Genomic DNA, 17,749 nt, shown 5'->3' with positions numbered 1-17,749 from the left:
GGAGAAAATCAAACAGAAGTGTCTATCCTGTCTATATGGGAGATGGAAACCTGAGTAAGCCTCACCTTAAATACCACCCTCAGCAGAAGACAAAAAAGGATGCGGAGGGCGGGGAGAGCCAGTTAGGGGAGGTGACCAGGAAAAGCCCAGCAAACAAGGGTAAGGTTGTGATGCGGTTTATTTATTTATTTAATTTTCTTTTTGGCTGCGTTGGGTCTTCGCTGCTGCGCGCGCTTTCTCTAGTTGCAGCGAGCAGGGGCTACTCTTCGTTGCGGTGCGTGGGCTTCTCATTGCGGTGGCTTCTTTTGTTGTGGAGCACAGGCTCTAGAGCACGGGGGCTTCAGTAGTTGTGGCTCGCGGGCTAAGTAGTTGTGGCGCACGGGCTTAGTTGCTCCGCAGCATGTGGGCTTTTCCCAGACCAGGGCTCGAACCCGTGTCCCCTGCATTGGCAGGCGGATTCTTAACCATTCCGCCACCAGGGAAGCCCCTGTGATTCAGTTTAAAGTCATTGCTTCTCCAATGATGTTTCTAGAGTTTCTAGAGATCTGGTCATTCTCTTCCTGGTACAACAAGAAAGACGTCTTAGAAACGGAGATTTCCCTTATAAATGTCAGTGTTTCTTACACAAGGGTGACTCCTCCTTGGTTTGCAGAGTTTCTTTCAGGTCTCCTGTTTCTTAGAAAATAACCCATTTTAAAAAAATTAACATGCCAAAGAGGCACACTTGGAGGTGACAAATTCTGGTCCCCCACAGGGCAGAGACACTGAAACAGATGTACATTCAAAAGACCTGTCCCTGGCATTCAGCAAACATGGTCCTCGGCCTTGGTTTCTTCATGTGTAAGTTGGAGCTGATAAAACATATCTCTGGGGTAGTTTTGGAAATTAAAAGTATTAAAAAGAAATGAGCTATCAAGCTGCAGAAGGACCTGGAGGAAACTTAAATGCGTATTACCAAGTGAAAGAAGCCAATCCGAAAAGGCTACCAACTGTGTGATTCCAACTACATGACATTTTGGAAAAGGAAACTGTATCCCACAGGGTTAACAGAAACTGGTGACTAACAGAAATTCTTGAGCTTGTCTTACAGAGCAGCAGGTAAGGGAACAAATTGTTAAAAAAAAAAAAAAAAAAAAAAACCCTCTGCTTGTAACCTGCCTTCAATTATCTTTTGACTCCTTAACTATCCCTACAGATAACATCTCTGACCTGTGGGTCGCTATAGTAACGGGGTGGGGGCGTGGCTTAAGCCGTTTTGAAACTTGGCGTCAGCTCTTGTCCAGTTCATAGTTTGGTCCATGAATGACATTCTGGGCAACTTTTGGTGTAAAGCAAAGGCAGAGAAGAAAGGTCATAGCAATTCAGTTAAGTACAAATCTCTCTCCCCTGGAGAGTAGTATTTTATCAAACCCTGGCTGACATAAGCAAATATTTCATCATTTCCTTCATAAGTAACTGGTTGTTATATTCAGTGTAATTTACATCTGCTTTCAATTGTGGTGGGTTGGAAATTGTTAAATAACCAGTATATAATCACGGTCTGGTCAAGAAGACAGAATCCAAAATAGGTAATTCATCAGAGAGAATTTAATATGGGGAATTGGTTAAACAAGTTTTGGAGGACTGAAAAATCAAAAAGAGAATGGAGGGAATGCAGAAATAATAACCACGGGTACATGTGTCTTTTTGAATTATGGTTTTCTCAGGGTATATGCCCAGTAGGGGGATTGCTGGGTCATATGGTAATTCCATTTTCAGTTTTTTTTTGAATTTTATTTATTTATTTATTTTTGGCTGTGTTGGGTCTTCGTTTCTGTGCGAGGGCTTTCTCTAGTTGCAGCAAGTGGGGGCCACTCTTCATCGCGGTGTGCGGGCCTCTCACTATCGCGGCCTATTTCTTGTTGCGGAGCACAGGCTCCAGACACGCAGGCTCAGTAGTTGTGGCTCACGGGCCTAGTTGCTCCGCGGCATGTGGGATCTTCCCGGACCAGGGCTCGAACCCGTGTCCCCTGCATTGACAGGCAGATTCTCAACCACTGCGCCACCAGGGAAGCCCTATTTTTAGTTTTTTAAGGAACCTCCATACTGTTCTCCATAGTGGCTGTATCAATCTACATTCCCACCAACGGTACGAGGGTTCCCTTTTCTCCACACCCTCTCCAGCATTTATTGTTTGTAGATTTTTTGATGACGGCCATTCTGACCAGTGTGCGGTGATATCTCATTGTAGTTTTGTTCATTGCAGCACTATTTACAATAAGCAGGACATGGAAACAACCCAAATGTCCATCGACAGATGAACGGATAAAGAAGATGTGGTACATATATACAATGGAATATTACTCAGCCGTAAAAAGTAACGAAATTGGGTTATTTGTAGAGACATGAATGGACCTAGAGACTGTCAGAGTGAAGTAAGTCAGAAAGAGAAAAACAAATACCATATATTAACGCATATATGTGGAATCTAGAAATGGTACAGATGAACCTGTTTGCACGGTAGAAACAGAGACACAGACGTAGAGAACAAATGTATGGAAACCAAGGGGGAAAGGGGAGGGGTGGGATGAACTGGGAGATTGGGATTGACATATATTCACTATTAATACTATGTATAAAATAGATAACTGATGGGAACATACTGTAGAGCACATAGAACTCTACTTAATGCTCTGTGGTGACCTAAATGGGAAGGAAATCCAAAAAAGGGGATAAAGGTATAAGTACAGCTGATTCACTAACCCAACATTGTAAAGCAACTATACCCCAATAAAACAATAATAATAACCACGGGAAACAGCTACCAACCCTAGGGCTAGGGGAACAGAGAGTAGACGTGGAGTTCCCGGGGCCCTAGAAGCTCAGAAGAGGGGCCCTGAGAGCTGGGACAGACTCTGAGGAGGGGCCACGTCCCCGCTGCTGCTGGTACCTCTGCCGGCTGCCAAGAAGCTGAGTTTGGGAGTACCACATCCTACACCTCTGATCCTTGGCGTAGGATTCCTGAACCTTCACCGACTGGGAACTCAGAAAAAGCACTTAGGAGAGCAGGGGTGAGCCACGCCCCTCCACCAGGGGCAGGTCCCTCGAGGCCCAAAGAAAACGGTCATAACTTTGACTATAATTGGAAGCTGTGGCTATTATCTGAGACTGAACCTTGTCATTCTGGAATGAAGGCTGTTTTGCAACTCGAAGCTGCTGTAGACCTTATCCTAAAAGTCATCAGGGAAGTGTTGGGACTGCACATCACTGCTGGGCCAGGGAGAACTGCCCCACGGAGCACAAGTTAGGAACAAGGCAGAGTCGCTGTGACACTGCAGCCCACGGGCCCTGCTAACCTACTAGGTGCAAGTATAAGGTGCCCGCCACATAGCAGACACGCACTGATGGAATTGTTATTTTGAATCCCAGGGCTCTGACTCCTCCCACGAGGCTACACTGAAGGTAAGGTAACATGAGAATGTTGGAACTTCACCTCCTCGAAGATTACAAAATCCTCAGGCCCAGCTCTGCCAGGAGCAGGGCTGTCTGAAAGCGGCTCTGGGATTCCCTGCTCTGAGTGGGAGGGGCTGCCCCACGCTCAGCTTCCCACAGCTTACAGGGAACAGCCGCGTCCTAGGCCGAGGTCTCCAAGTGCTGGGCTGTTCCCAGTGCCCGTCAAGCACCGAAACCCAGGCTGGCTGACCCCAAGCAGCTTGCGGCTCTGTAACCGAGCAGGACCCTATGGGATCTTTCTGGGACAGGCCTCCCCTGTACCCTCTGCTTTAGCTCCTCTCTGAAGTACCTAGATAACAGTATTTGATGCACATTTCCTGAGTTGTTTTGCAGATGTGAAACCCCCCACCAAAGGGAAGATGTTGACTACTGGATGACGTCAGCATGTAGCCCCAGGCCTCCTGGAGCCTAAGGACTGATCATGTGAACCCCTGTGACACCGCCCTGCTACCTCACCATCAGCCAATCAGAGAACTGTGCACGAGCCTATCACAGACCCTGTGACGCCCCCTCCCTCACCTGGCTTTTAAAAAGGCTTTGCCGAAAACCTTCAGAGAGCTCGGGGCTTCTTAGTGCATGAGCCACCCGTCCCCTTGCATGGCCCTGCAATAATCCTTTCTCGGTGCCAAACTCCGACGTTTTGGTATGTTTGGCCTCACGGTGCGTCGGGCACACGAACTTGCGCTAACATGGTCTTCACTAACAAGGCTGCTTTAGAATTTGCCCTACAAAAAGGGCCAGGGGCTCTTCCCTGAAACATGCCAACTTGGTCTCGCTGACCCTGGGTTTGTCAATATTTCCTGTCCCCCCCCCACCCCCCAATAAATAAATAAAGTTCATTCCTTTATCCATGCCATGGGATACTGTGGGATTCATCCCAGAACCCAGTGATTAGCAGCGAGGTCGCAGATATGTTACTGAGTCCAAGCTCACTCTGCTCCCCACATGACAGGCCAATGAATTGGCAGCCTAAAGTCTCAAAATAGCCATCTTATCAGGGTCTGGATGGCAGTTTCTTTTATAGCACAGAGAGAGGGAGGAGATGAGGAAGTAAAGTAAAAAGGTCATAAGTTTTGCAAATATCCCCTGGAATGGCCAGCCTCAGGGAGGGGGTGTGTTAATTTCTTCTTTCTTGCAGCCATCCACAGGGGGACAGGGTCGGGATGTTTCCCTAAACAAAGGCACTTTGGTTTAACATTCAGGCAGAGGGGCGGGGTTCCCCGAGGCAGGCCATTATGTAGAGACAGTATCCTTTTAGTGAACAAAACCAGCGGAAAGCAAAGGTTAAAGTAAAAGAAACAGATCCAACGCGTAGTCTGATTTGGCTCTTCCCTGTTACAGGTAGAGCCCATCTGCATAAGAGTTCCAAACACAAAACAAAGCAGACTGACACATTCAAGGCACTATAATCTGGTCTCTTTCTTTCTACCCAAATGCACATACCTCTCCACCCCCAATGCAGGCCCTATCGGGTCTCCTTCCAATCAGCTCTTTACTGGGCCCAGCACTACCCACTGGAAGACCCTCCCTCTCTTCCTCACTAGGTCCCTCCTTCCTTCTAGGCCGGCTCAGATCCTCTTCGCCCGCCACAGTAGCTGCGGCAGAGGACACCCGCTGATGGTCAGAGGTCCTGCTCCCTTCCCGGAGGAAGCAGTTGTTGCTTGAATGGCTGCCCAACTAGTCTCCTGGTAGCCGTGTGTTTAAGAAGCAGGTGTGTTTTCCTCACCAGCTAAATGGGTAGAACCCCAAGGACCCAGAGGAAGGAACTAAGGATCTCGGGTGTCTGAAGGAGCACGGGAAAGGCCACCTTGTCAGGACTGACTGTGCAGTGACAGTGACACAGTGAGAAATATTTTGTACAAAAACTGAGACTTCCGGGCTTGTCTATTACAGCAACTAGCATCACAGATCCAGCTGCCACCGGTTGCTGCTCTGCTTGACCTTGTACAGTCCTTAGCGGCAGGGCCATCCGATGCCATGCTTCACCTTAACTGGTTATGTAAGCAGAGAAAGTGGGACAGAAAGAGAAGCCATTTTGGGTCCAAGTCATTTGGGGAACTAAGCCTGGCCACCATGAGTGTCCTTGAACAGGTCTCAGTAATTAACAATCTAAGGTAACAAAAGAATGCAGGGATGCAGCGCTGTTATCAGGCAAGAGAAGTAACAATAGCAAAGATAATACATCAGTTGCAAAGACTCCCCATTCTGTTTCAATGGTAAAGATTAGCCTGAAGCGCTCCACCACGAGATCAACTGGAACCTAAGTGAGGATGACGTTGACCTTTTCTGACCCTTGTGACTTCAATCAAGTGAAGCTTGGCCTCTGTCAGCCACCCAAGCCCCTCCATGAATACGCACATACCCTCAGCTTAAAACTTCGCCTGTTTTACTGTTGGGGAGACACTGCTTTGGGGAAAATCCCCCGTGTTCTCCTTACTTGCTGCAAATAATAAGCCTTCCTTCTCACGCTCTTTGCCTTGCTTGTGTCTTGGCATGACATCCACTGAGAAGTGAACCCAGTGTTTCGGGTCACACTACCATCACAGATCCAGCTGCCACTGACTCTCGTGCTGCTTGACCTTCCACAGTCCTTACAGGCAGGGCCACCCGATGCTGGTTAGGAAGCTGTGGGCTACAGATATCAGGAGCAGTAAGGAACTTGCCTCACAAACAGGAAGTTCAGAGGTAGAGCTGTTCCATAGCGTTTGCACTTGGGTTCGTCCCTTCGAGGTCACATGGTGCCAGAAGCAACTCAGGGCTTCATCTCCTACAAAGTCTCTGTCTAAAATATGGAAGAAATAATACTTCCGCATTGTGACTCTTTTTCAAGAATATGAAAACTATTCCCAGAATTTTCTTAGAAGAGATTCCCTCACATCTCATTGGCCAGAATTGATCATATACGCATTCTAAAATCAAAGCACGTGGAGCTGAATTACCATAATGGGTCAGACCAGACTCATTCCCCAGGCCCAGGCCCAGGGCTGGGAAGGATCCCAGCCTCACCTGGGGCACATGGCCTCTGGACACCTGCACCTGGGGTAGGACGTGGTATTGGACAGGCCCTAATGATGCCGAAAACTCAGCCTCTGTGCACCAGTGCCGAATCAAATCTCAGAGACAGGGTTTTGGGTGAGGTAGAAAAGAATAGCTTTATTGCTTTGCCAGGCAAAGGGGGACACAGTGGGCGTGTGCCTCAAAAACTGTGTCCCAACCCAGGGGGATTTGGTGAGGAGTTTTATAGCAATGGTTCAAGGGTGAAGTTGCTGGTAAGGAGCAGGGTGTGTGCAGGGCCTGCATTCCTTTAATCTGGTCTCAGGTGGTCTCTTGGTGAACTTCTCTGGTTCCTTTGATCTGGCCTCAGGGGGTCTCCTGATGAGCTTCTTGAGGTTATCAAACTGTGATCTTCTCTGCAATGAAGAATGCTGGGAATTCCCTGCCATTCCAGTGGTTAGGACTTGGCTCTTTCACTGCTGTGGGCCTGGGTTCGATCCCCAGTCCCTGGCTGGGGAACTAAAATCCCACAAGCCAAGCGGCAGGGCCAAAAAAAAAAAAAAAAAAAAAGAATGCTAACATCTTCAAACATATTGTTACGTGTATCCCTTGAAGCGGAACCAGGACCCTGCCCCAAGGCTGCACTATTGTTTCTTGCTGCCCCTCCCTTGTCTCTGCATCCCCTCCCTTCCCTGACTAGCAACAGTTCGACTCTGCCTTTTGGAACTCAGGGAAGGTCATGGAGGCTGGAGTCTATTCCCTACAAACAAGAAACAGGGGACACAGAAAGGCTTCTATGCTCAGGAGCCCCACAGGGTCCTGCTCGGTTTCACTAACACCATAATCAGATTCACATGTGTCCTATGTTTTCCTTTTATCATCTCAACCTGTGAAAGGTGTAAGCTACTGGGCAGGAGACCTGGATTCTGAAGAGCCACCAAGATGTTATAGGGACAGAGTTGGAGGGAAAGGTATATTACAGGGCACCAAAACCTCAAGAAATGACAAGGAGGGACCAGGAGTCTGTAAACAATTACAAGGACCATTACTCCCTGCTCCAAGGCTTCTAACTCTTTCCTGCCTTGTGACACAGGCCTCAGTTTTGTCACTTGTTAAGTGTGGAAGCTCCCTAAGGCCTCAAGTCCCCTGATGGTAACCTTCTGCAGCGCCAGGACCAGGTCTTCCCTCTTTCTCTGCATCCCCATCATCACAGCTCTGTGATGCAGGGCTGGCATTCCGTGGGGACAGTAGCCATTCAAGAATTTTAATGTTTACACTTCAGCTCTGTGGCAGAACCTGTGATATTGTGATTTATAACAAGAAATGTATTTGGTCTTCATCCTGTTTCTGGCACAGAGCTCCTAAAACCCTCGGAATTTCCTTAGTGATAAGAACAATAAAGGTGTACTGTCTTAACCAACTCCTTTCAACCACACCTGAGGTTATGTTAATGAGGTGACTTTTGGAATGCACCTCAAGATGGGGCTGGTTGTCAGGGGAACCAACTAGGTGATTGGAGGGTTGGACATTTCAGTCCCACCCCTTGACCTCTGCTAAGGGGAGACGAGCTAGAGGTTGAATCTACCAATGGCCAATGATTGAATCAATCATGTTTACATAATGAAGCCTCCATAAAAACCCCAAAGGATGGGGTGTGAAGAGCTTCCAAGTTGGTGAACCAGAACACATCCACGTGTGCCGTGCTGGGCCTCAGGCTCCCCGGGGACAGAAGCTTCTGCCTTGGACACCTCACCCCATGTATCTCTTCATCTGGCTGTTGATTCCTATGCTTTAATATCCTTTGTAATAAACCCATAGTCCAGTGAGTAACCTGGTTCCCTAAGTCCTCGTAGCCGTTCTAGCAAATTAATGGAACCCACGGACGGGGTAGTGGGAACCTCTGAGGTATAGCCAGTCAGTCAGAGCACGGTTAACGACTTGGATGTGCACTGACACCTGAAGTGGGTGGGTGGGGCGGTGAGTAGTCTTGTGGGACTGAGCCCCCAACCTGTGGAATCCGATGCTCTCTCTGGGTAGATGGTGTCAGAACGATGTTGACCTGTAGGATACCCAGCTACTGTTGGAGAAACGGTGTCAGAGCTATAGAATCCAACATCTATGAAATAGGTGCTTTGTAGTTGTATTGAAGCATGAAATCTGAATCTTATGCTGTGAGGATGGTCTGTAAGAGGAGATCAGTCAGCTGGTGGGGGAGGTTGGGAGGTGCTTTGCAAAGGCTACACTGAGGAGTGCGATGGACCTGAGTTCAAATCCTGCCTCTGATGCTGAGTGACCTTGCACAAGGCACTCAACCTCTGAACTCCTGACTCTCCCCTATAAAATGAGAAGTAATTTGTGCCTTGCAGGGTTGCTTGTAGGCACATAGAGGGGCTCCAGAGATGGTGACTGACCTTGACATTGTGTTGCTGTCCAAGTGAACACACTTGTAAAGAGTGAGAGGTCTGAGTGAGGAAACCCACCCCGGGGCTGTGACCCAGCACTGGAGGCAGGTTGCTAGGATACTGAGGCAGGTTGGAATCGCTGGTGGGCAAGGAGCCAGCAGCTGCTCAGGGTTGGGGGACCACTGGAAAGAGTTAGACCCAGAAATCTTGGGGCAAGGAGGAAGGACCGCCTTCAGACTCCTGGGCATTTCTTGAAGAGTTTTGACCCTGGTAAAGTATCCTCTCCAGCACTACCTCTATGAAGCATTGGTGATTTCAAGATTCACAATAAAATTCTTCCAATCACCTGGCCTCTGAGTTCTTCCACCTCCTTACCCACTCTCAGTGCCAATGGCTTTCAAATTTGTTTGTCTATGACCCAATCATATGTGTGACTCAGGGCACACATGCACCATGTGTACAGACCTCAATAAAATAAAGCTTTATCATATGAAACTTACCCTTCCTGCACACAGTGATCTCTGCTACTTCCTGTTCTGTTCTATTTCATTTTTATAGATGCACTAACTTAATTTTACAATCCACTGATGGGCTGTGTCTCTCATTTTGAAAAACACTGGCCTAGATTTTTTTCATGACTTCGTTCCAGTCTTACAGACCAAAACGTTGAGGAGGAACCAGCAAAGGTGGACTGAGACGAAGTAGCCAATGAGGCAGGAGAACAAAAAGCTCCTTCATCACTCAATCCAGGTATGCACCATCTCATCTCCTCCTGTCTCTCAAACTCCTTCCTCTAGAACTTTAAACCCAACCATTTTCCCACCCTACCCAGAGCCTTCCATCCCTTGACCTTGCCACCTGCCCCTGCCTCTCACCCCTCCTGATGTCTGGTTTAGATTATACAGCTCATAATAATCATCCACTCAATGGTTCATTCAATCAACAGCAACCCAGGACCCACACTGTACCAAGCACTGTTCTAGGTGCTGGAGATACAACAGTGAAAAAACAAAGGCCCTGCCTGTGAAGCGCTTTTTATTGAGGGAAACAGACAATAAACAAATAAAGCAGAACATTGAAGCTGTTTCAGTATAACAGCCAGTGCAAAAACCTAAGGCAGCAGGGTGCCGGCGGGTCCCAGGGACAGTGCAGAGGCCAGCGAGATCAAGAGAGTCACAGAGAGGGGGTCAGACAGGAAACAGGAGACAGATGGTCTCACAGGCTATTCCAAGGACTTTGGGTTTTAGTCTGAATGAGGTGGGCTGCCATTGCAGGGTTTGGGGAGAGGAAGGGTCCTGATCTGACTCAGGTCTTCAAAAGCTCCCTCTGTTTGGAGAATAGATTCTAGGGAAACCAAGGAAGAGGATGCAGGTTAAGATACTATTGGATTAATCCAGGTGAGAGATGATGGTGGTTTAGACCAGGGTAGTAGGGGAGGAGGATCTAATTAGGAAGGTCAATCTAATAGGATTTGCTGATAGGAGTCAGGAGTACACCAAGGTGTTTGACCTGAGCAGTGGAAAGTGTGAAGCTGCCTTTTACTGATAAGGGCAAACTTTAGGAAGAGATTTGCTGGTGAGGGAATCAGGCATTGAATTTTACCTACATCAGTCAGCAATCCAAACAGAGGAATACATAGTCAGAAGTTCAATATATGAAGTTCAGGAGGGGAGTCTGGGAAGGAGCTCTAAACGGGGAGATAAATACAGCAAACAGCTCTCTTGGGTATGGCCAGCAGAAGTGTAAATAGCTACAACCACTTTGGAAAACAAGTTGGCATTTTTTTTATGACATCATAAGATGATATTATCCATCAGAGATTCCTCTCCTAGGTACCTACCCAACAGAAATGCTTACATGGGCGCACTAGGAGACGTGTAAACCCTTGTTCTTAACAGGGCTGTTTATTATTGCAAAGAGCAGCCAGAGAGTTCCTGGCGGGAGAGTGGACAAGTAAATTGTTTTTGTCACAAGATGAAATACTATGTAGCAGTGAACACAAATGGGTCTGAGTCATGCTTTTAAAACTATACGTCAGATCATGTACTCCTCTGCTCAAACCCCGCAAGGGTTTTGCATCTTTCTTGGAGTGAAAGCCAATCTTTACAAGGGCTTGCAAGCTCTCTGCCGGATCTGGTCCCCACTACCTCTCTGTCCTCATCGTTTTCTCTCTGGCTCAGGCCAAGCAGGCTGTCACCTTCCTGTTCTTCTGCCTGAAAAACTCTCCCCCAGATACACACCGGCATATTTCTCACTGCTCTTCAAGGGCCATCCTATCAGTGGGGACTCCCCAACTGGCCTCCTCATTGTAATCTCTCCCCCTTAACCTGCTTTCTTTTCACAGCCCAGTCACCCCAAGGAGAATATAGGCTCCTGGAGGGCAGGACATTGTCTGGATTGTCCTGCCACTAGGGCCACCTCCAGGATGGCTGAGCCCCTGCCCAGATATTCTTCTTCTGGGCTCCTGTCTAGATAGACAATCGGAGTCACACAAAATCAGCATGTCAGCACCATTCCGGCAGCTCAGTCTCCCATGATCCCACACCGGCCAGCGGCACAAGCTGACCCCTGGAACTGAGGCCTGGCCGCGGGGCCCAGAGCTCCTGGGGTCAAGTCCATGCAGGGGGTAGAGGGTGGAAGAGCACACTGGGTGGGGAGTGGGGAAATGGGGCCCCCACCCCAGTCTAGAGGTAGCACTGCCTCGCCCACAGAAGGTATCACTAAAAATTATTGCAAGAATACACTGAGTTTGATTTTTTTCTTTCTAACCTCCTCTCCTGTCCAAACTCTGGCTAAGAGACCACAAGCATTCACCTAAACAAAGGCCGCCCACCTTGGAGTGCAGTTTGCCAGATCACACAGCGAGGAAGGCTCTGAACACAGAAGAGGGTATCCCTGCCGCGCCCAAGGCTGAGTTATCTGGGGGGATTATTCAGGGAAGTGGAGCATCTTGACTTGCATGAACGAGCTTCCTGGACCCCCAGGGCTCAGGTTGGCCACATAGAACTGCTTCCAAGGGGATACAGCCCCCGCTGCCTTCATTAATGAGCTTGGCTGGAACCACAGATCAGATCTCCCAATGGCCTCTCGTGGGGCTTTTCTCTGAGGCTATAGAGGGAGGGTCCAGGCTCTCTGCTCCCTGGACCTGGACCTGAACAGGTAGGTCTTGGGCCAAGATACTGCCGTATCTCACCAATTTGGATCCTCTCAGCAGCACTCATGACAGAGATGCTCTAACGCCCATTTTTACGAATGAAGAAACTACAGCTCAGAGAGGTTAAGTAGTTTGCCCAAAACCACACAGTAAGTGATGGAGTCAGGATTTAAGCCACGTCAGTTTGCCTTCAAAGCCCACAGTACCAGCCTCCTCTGCCAGGCACACGCCTCTCAGGAACGCAAAGGCCTCCGGAGTCTGGGAATCTGAACTCCCTGGTGCTTGATGTCCAGCCTTCAGTGCCCATAACAGGAAACAGGGTACATGGGTGCCTAAGAGGCAGAGGAGGGGCCCCGAATACAAGAGCCTGAAGTACTCCCAGTGGAGGGGGATTCTGTGGACGCTGTGCTGGGTGCCCACCTGAGCACAGAGTTGGTCGGACACCAGAATGTCAAGTGCACTTTCCAGACCAGACCCTCCTGCCCTCAAGCCAGGGTGCCCACTCACTGTGGACAAGTCACAGGGGAGGACGAATCCCAAAGTCATGTGGGGTCACAGCCGGGGGCCTCCAGCTGAGGCAGATGGGGATCTGCCCTCACAATGGAGATTCACCTGCCCAGGCTAGACAGGCGGCCCTCTCACCTGGCCGGTGCTGGGAAGAGCAGCGCCAGCTCCTGTGGGGGAAGGAGGCGGACCCAGGAGGGAGGAGGCCAGCCTCTCTCAGAAAGAATTCTCAGAAAGCCTCTGCCCACTCCCGGGACAGCAGGGGCGAGGCCTGGAGCCAAGATGAGCGCTCTGGGCGAGAGAAGGTGGAATTTCCCCACAAAAGAAAATGGGAGGAATTTAATTTTTGTTTCTGAGAGGAAGAGGATAGTGATGAGAGGGCAAAGGAAGGAAGAGGAGTGAAGGTGGGGAAAGAGGGAGGGATTCTAAATAACAGGGAGCCAGAGCCGGGCTGCAGAAATGCCAGAAATGCCGCAAGAGGCTCGTTTCATAAGAACACGTGGGCTAATATCCAGTCTGCAGCCGTCACTGCTGCTCTGTACATTCCCTCCATCTCCCTGGGCACCTGGAAGGCCTGCCACAGACACGGATGCCTCGCGGTGGGGCGGGAGAAGGTGGATTTTGAAACAAAGGGAAAAGGTTGCTAGGTTGACAAACAGGATGGCTGTCTGGGCAGAAGCAGGAAGTCAGGGTCACTTGACCAAGAGAAGGCACCCCGACCTCCACCCCAGGCCACCTTAGAAACGGTGGGCAAGACGTTGGACTTTCCACAATGGAGGATGAAGAAATCAGCCAGTCTTAACTAGATGTGACAGGTGTGCTGACCCAGCTGCCCAGAGCCTCCCTTCTGTTTGTTTGTTTGTTTTCTTTAGTTACTAACATAATTGTCACTTCTTTAGTACCCACAATCCAATGAAGCCTGGGAAAACTTGTCACATAAATAAAAAGGATTCATCCTTATCTCCACTAGGAATATTTCCAGCACCGTAAGTGGTCTTGATGTGCTTAGCTTATTGATATGCAGATTCCTTCCAATGAACTACAACACAGAGAGCAGAGAGGTATTTTCCCCTCTTCACTACGGATGCTCAGCTTTAACGCACTCTGAAGCTATAACACTATAAAGCACCAAATCAAAGTAAGATGATGATATTATTATTATTATAAATAGGTTGTTTAGTTGATACATGATCCCCAAGCCCAGACCCTTGTCAGTCTTAGAAGCAACAGAGCCATGAATAAAAATTGAAAGGGCTATCCCTTTCCATCAGGTTCTAATCATGACCTCATGGGTCCCTGCTTTGGGCACCTTAGGTGCCGGTTTTCGAGTAACACCCAGAGACCTTTCTCAGTGCAGTCATGGGCGATGCCCCTGGGTGACGGCGTGCACCGCAGCCCTGAGTTAACCTCATCACTGCTCTGAGCCCCCGCTTCCTCACCTTCCATGGAGACCCCAATACCTACCTCCCAGGTTGTAGGGATTAAACAGGAAAGCCCCTGCGATGGTTAATTTGATGTGTCACCGTGGCTAGACCACAGTGCTCAGACATGCAGATAAACATTATTCTGGGTGTTTCTGTGGGGCTGTTTTTGGATGGGATTTACACTTAAATCTGTGGACTTGAGTAAAGCAGACTGCCCTCCATAATGTGGGTGGGTCTCATCCAATGAGTTGAAGGCCTGAGTAGAAAAAAAGACCAACCTCCCCTGAGCAAGAAGACATTCTGCAGCAGGCAGCCTTCAATCTTGAACCAAAACACCAGCTCTTCCTGAGGCTCCAGGCTGACAGCCCACCCTGCAGTCAAGGTCACTGCCCCCAGGGCTGTTGTGAAGCTGAAAGAGATAAGCTTTGCACAAAAACTGTGGGCTTCTATCAGCTGTGGGTCTTATCAGATCTTCCAGCCTAGGTACCCAAAGTCAGTGTGATTCCCAAGCAGCTCCGTGGGTCGGGTGGATGACACACTCTGTGGTGAGGGCTGTTCCATCTGCATAAACAGCTTCTGTCATTGCTCCTCGGGGTGGGCAGGGGCGTGCTGTCTTGTGGGTGTACGATGGCCGGGTGAAACATCACCACCTTCTTCCTCCGGGAGAGATGTTCCCTGCTGGGTTGAACTTTCAGAGGCAAAAATCTAAGTATACATGGAGGTAAAGGGGCTTAAACACGGAAGTGCTCTTGGAAAGGGTCTGGCCACGGCTCTCATCTTGCAGTTGGGGAACAGAGAGGGGGCCCATTTGCACAAGGACAGTTGGGGACAGAGCAGGAGCAGAGCCCTGGCCCATTGTCCTGTGGTTTTTAGGTGACCTATGTCAATGAGAAACAAACCGGTGAAGGAACTTTCTCTAGATCACACTGCAGCAGGTGGTGGAGCGGGATAGGAACCCAGATCCTCCCCATTTGAACCCAGGCTCTTCTCACGGCCCCTGAAGGGGAAGCTGAGAGACGCTGGACACATATTTGTATTATATACAATGTTGCGTGTATATATATTTCGTGTGTATATATATGTGTATACATATACACACAACATTGTATATAATTCTTTTCCCTTATAGGTTATTACAAAATATTGAGTATAGTTCCCTGTGCTATACATAGGTCCTTGTTGTTTATCCATTTTATATACAGTAGAGATAAAATAAACAGATTCTTTTCCCTTATAGGTTATTACAAAATACTGATCGTAGCTCCCTGTGCTGTACAGTAGGTCCTTGTTTATCTATTTTATGCACAGTGGTGTGTGTACGTTCATCCCAAGCTCCTACTTTATCCCTCCCCCACTTTGATTTCTCTTGACCTAAACCACCACCTTGCAACCCCCTTCCTCCCACATTTTGATCGGCGTCATCACAGTGCCACTCAGCACACATTTACGGAGTGCTCTCTGCACGCAAGGCGTGGCGCCGGCAGATCTAAAGGGAAACATGGGGGGGGCACAAACCCGCCAAACATGGGGGGCGGGGCCACAAACCAGGAAATGGACAATTACAGTCCAGAGTAAGAAGCAATCTGACAGTGCCAGACGAGGACTTGGAGAGCACACAGGGAGACGACGGGCTTAGGAAAAACCTCCCGAGAAAGTGACCTGTAAGCTGAGACCCCTGGTGCTACAGAGGAGTTAACCGACACGGTGAACACTGCAGGGCTGGAGTCTTTCTAAAGCCCTAATCTGATCAAACGCCACCCGCCCCCGGCCCCTCCCCATCTCTGACTAGCAGCCCTCCTCGGCTTCCCACACCTGAATGAGAAAATACAAACTTCTGAGCATGGCCTGCATCCAGTTGGGTGCTGTTTAGAATATCTCTGCCACATCCAAAGTAGGATGGCAAGTAGAGTGGCAATGGCAGCAAGAGACTTGGGTCAGAAGGCAGATCTGGGGGCTGGGGTGGGGACATAAGAAGGAGGTCGGTGAGCCCACAGTGATCCCTGGAATGGGTGCGCTCACCCAAGGGAAGGGAGCAGAATGGGAAGAGAAAGAGGAACACCGAGATTTAGGAAACCAAAGCGTCCCAAGCCAAGGCAGGATGGGAGAGGCAAAACTCACCGACAGGTGCCGTTGTTTGGACGAGGAGCTGGTTGCTGGCCTGGCACACATCCGCTCCCTGGACGCATGCGCGCGGGAGGTGGACGGCCTGGTTTTGAAACCACTCGCTCCCCGGGTGTGGGCTGTACTCAGTGTGAGCACATTTAACCTCTCCCCTGCGGTTTCCTCGTCTGTCAGATGGCTTAGTGATAGTACCTACCTCTCTGGGTTGCTGTTCTGAGGATTCAGTGGGTCACTACACGCAAGCACCTAGAACAGCACCTGATACACAGAGCTCGATAAACGTTCGATTAAAAAACATGACGGGCCGAGGAGTGAAGGAGCTGGAGGGCGTGATGCTCTGAGCCTAAGCTCATCTTTCAAGGAGTTTGACTCCGAAGTGGGGGAGAAAAACAGCAGCTGACGGTGACGTGGGGGTCAGGGGAGGGTTTACTTTTTAAAACAGGAAAAATCTGAGCATGTTGGAATGCTGAGTGGAAGGAGCGCCGAAAGAGGGGCAGGTGGAAGACCTGGGGAGGAGGGGGCAGAGGCGGAGGGTTTCAGGTGCCCAAGGGAGGGCGGGAGGGAGGCGAGGTGGGGCAGATGCCAGTCAGTGGGTAGGTGGGTGGGTGGGAGTGGGAGGCTGGGGCACCACCTTCCCTTTACTCCCCCGGAGGAGATGATGTCACTGTCCGGATAATGAGGAGGTGGGCAGGAGGCCAGCCGAGAAGGGCAGACCCGCCCTAGAGGGGAAAGGGAGAACCTCTTCCAATCTGTCCAGCTGAGAATAACCCCTCCCCTCACGGGCACGACGAGTCACAAGACGGTTTCCCAGCACATCCTCATGCCACCCTTGCGACAGCCCCAGGGATATTTTTGTCGCCCTCACTTGTGGGAAGGAAACCAAGTCCGAGGAGGGTTAAGACAACAAACCTAGAACCAAAGTGCAGTGTGGGGCTGCTGCACTAGGGCTCTCCCGAGGTCTTCCTGGAGGCACGCGCGCACACTCACACATTCACACTCACACACACACACTCACACACTCACATACGTACTCACATACACACACACATACACACATTCACATACATACATACACACACATACACACACTCACATACATACTCACATACACACACTCTCACACTCACATATACACACACTCACACTCACATATACACACTCTCACACACTCACATATACACACTCACATACACACACGTTCACATACACACACGTTCACATACACACACATACTCACATGCACACACACAGTCACACACACATACTCACATACATACATAACACACTCTCACACACTCATATACACACACTTTTACACACTCATTTTCTCACACACTCACATACACACACACACACTCACACACACACTCGCACAGACACCCTCCCTAAGGGCCTGGCCAGAAAGGGCTGCCGCCCACCATGCCGGGCAGAAAGTTGCTTGGGAAACCGCCCCTGCTACAGGAATGACCTCGAATTTACCCTCACCCAGGGGGAAAGTTAGTCAGTTATTCACAATGAAGAAAACCAGGCGCAGGGCAATGGGAATCGTGTGCTAACATTTGTGTAATAAGAGGGGGATGCGAGTGTGCTTGCGTTTACGCGCATGAGACATTTCTGGAAGGGTGCCGACAACTCTCCAATGGCTGCCTGGGGGAGGG

The 17,749-nt window shown here is 49.5% G+C and overlaps 1 long non-coding RNA gene across 3 annotated transcripts; it reads right to left on the bottom strand.

Moving 5' to 3' along the window:
- Positions 1-6,618: 6,618 nt before the first annotated feature.
- Positions 6,619-16,316, bottom strand: LOC309641525. 3 transcript variants are annotated; one of them, XR_014252665.1, is made up of 3 exons: positions 16,288-16,316; positions 14,249-14,658; positions 6,619-7,005 (listed from the first exon to the last, which is right to left on the bottom strand). It is a non-coding gene; the product is annotated as an uncharacterized lncRNA (long non-coding RNA). The 3 variants fall into 3 exon arrangements; XR_014252666.1 differs by lacking the exon at positions 16,288-16,316 and adding an exon at positions 16,089-16,211; XR_014252667.1 differs by lacking the exon at positions 16,288-16,316 and having other exon boundaries at positions 14,249-15,782.
- Between the last annotated feature and the right edge of the window lie 1,433 nt (positions 16,317-17,749).

This window comes from Balaenoptera physalus (genome assembly GCF_965194825.1).
Source record: "Balaenoptera physalus genome assembly, chromosome: 13".
In the NCBI taxonomy this organism is placed as follows: Eukaryota; Metazoa; Chordata; class Mammalia; order Artiodactyla; family Balaenopteridae; genus Balaenoptera; species Balaenoptera physalus.
This window is presented reverse-complemented; position numbering and strand designations above follow the sequence as displayed.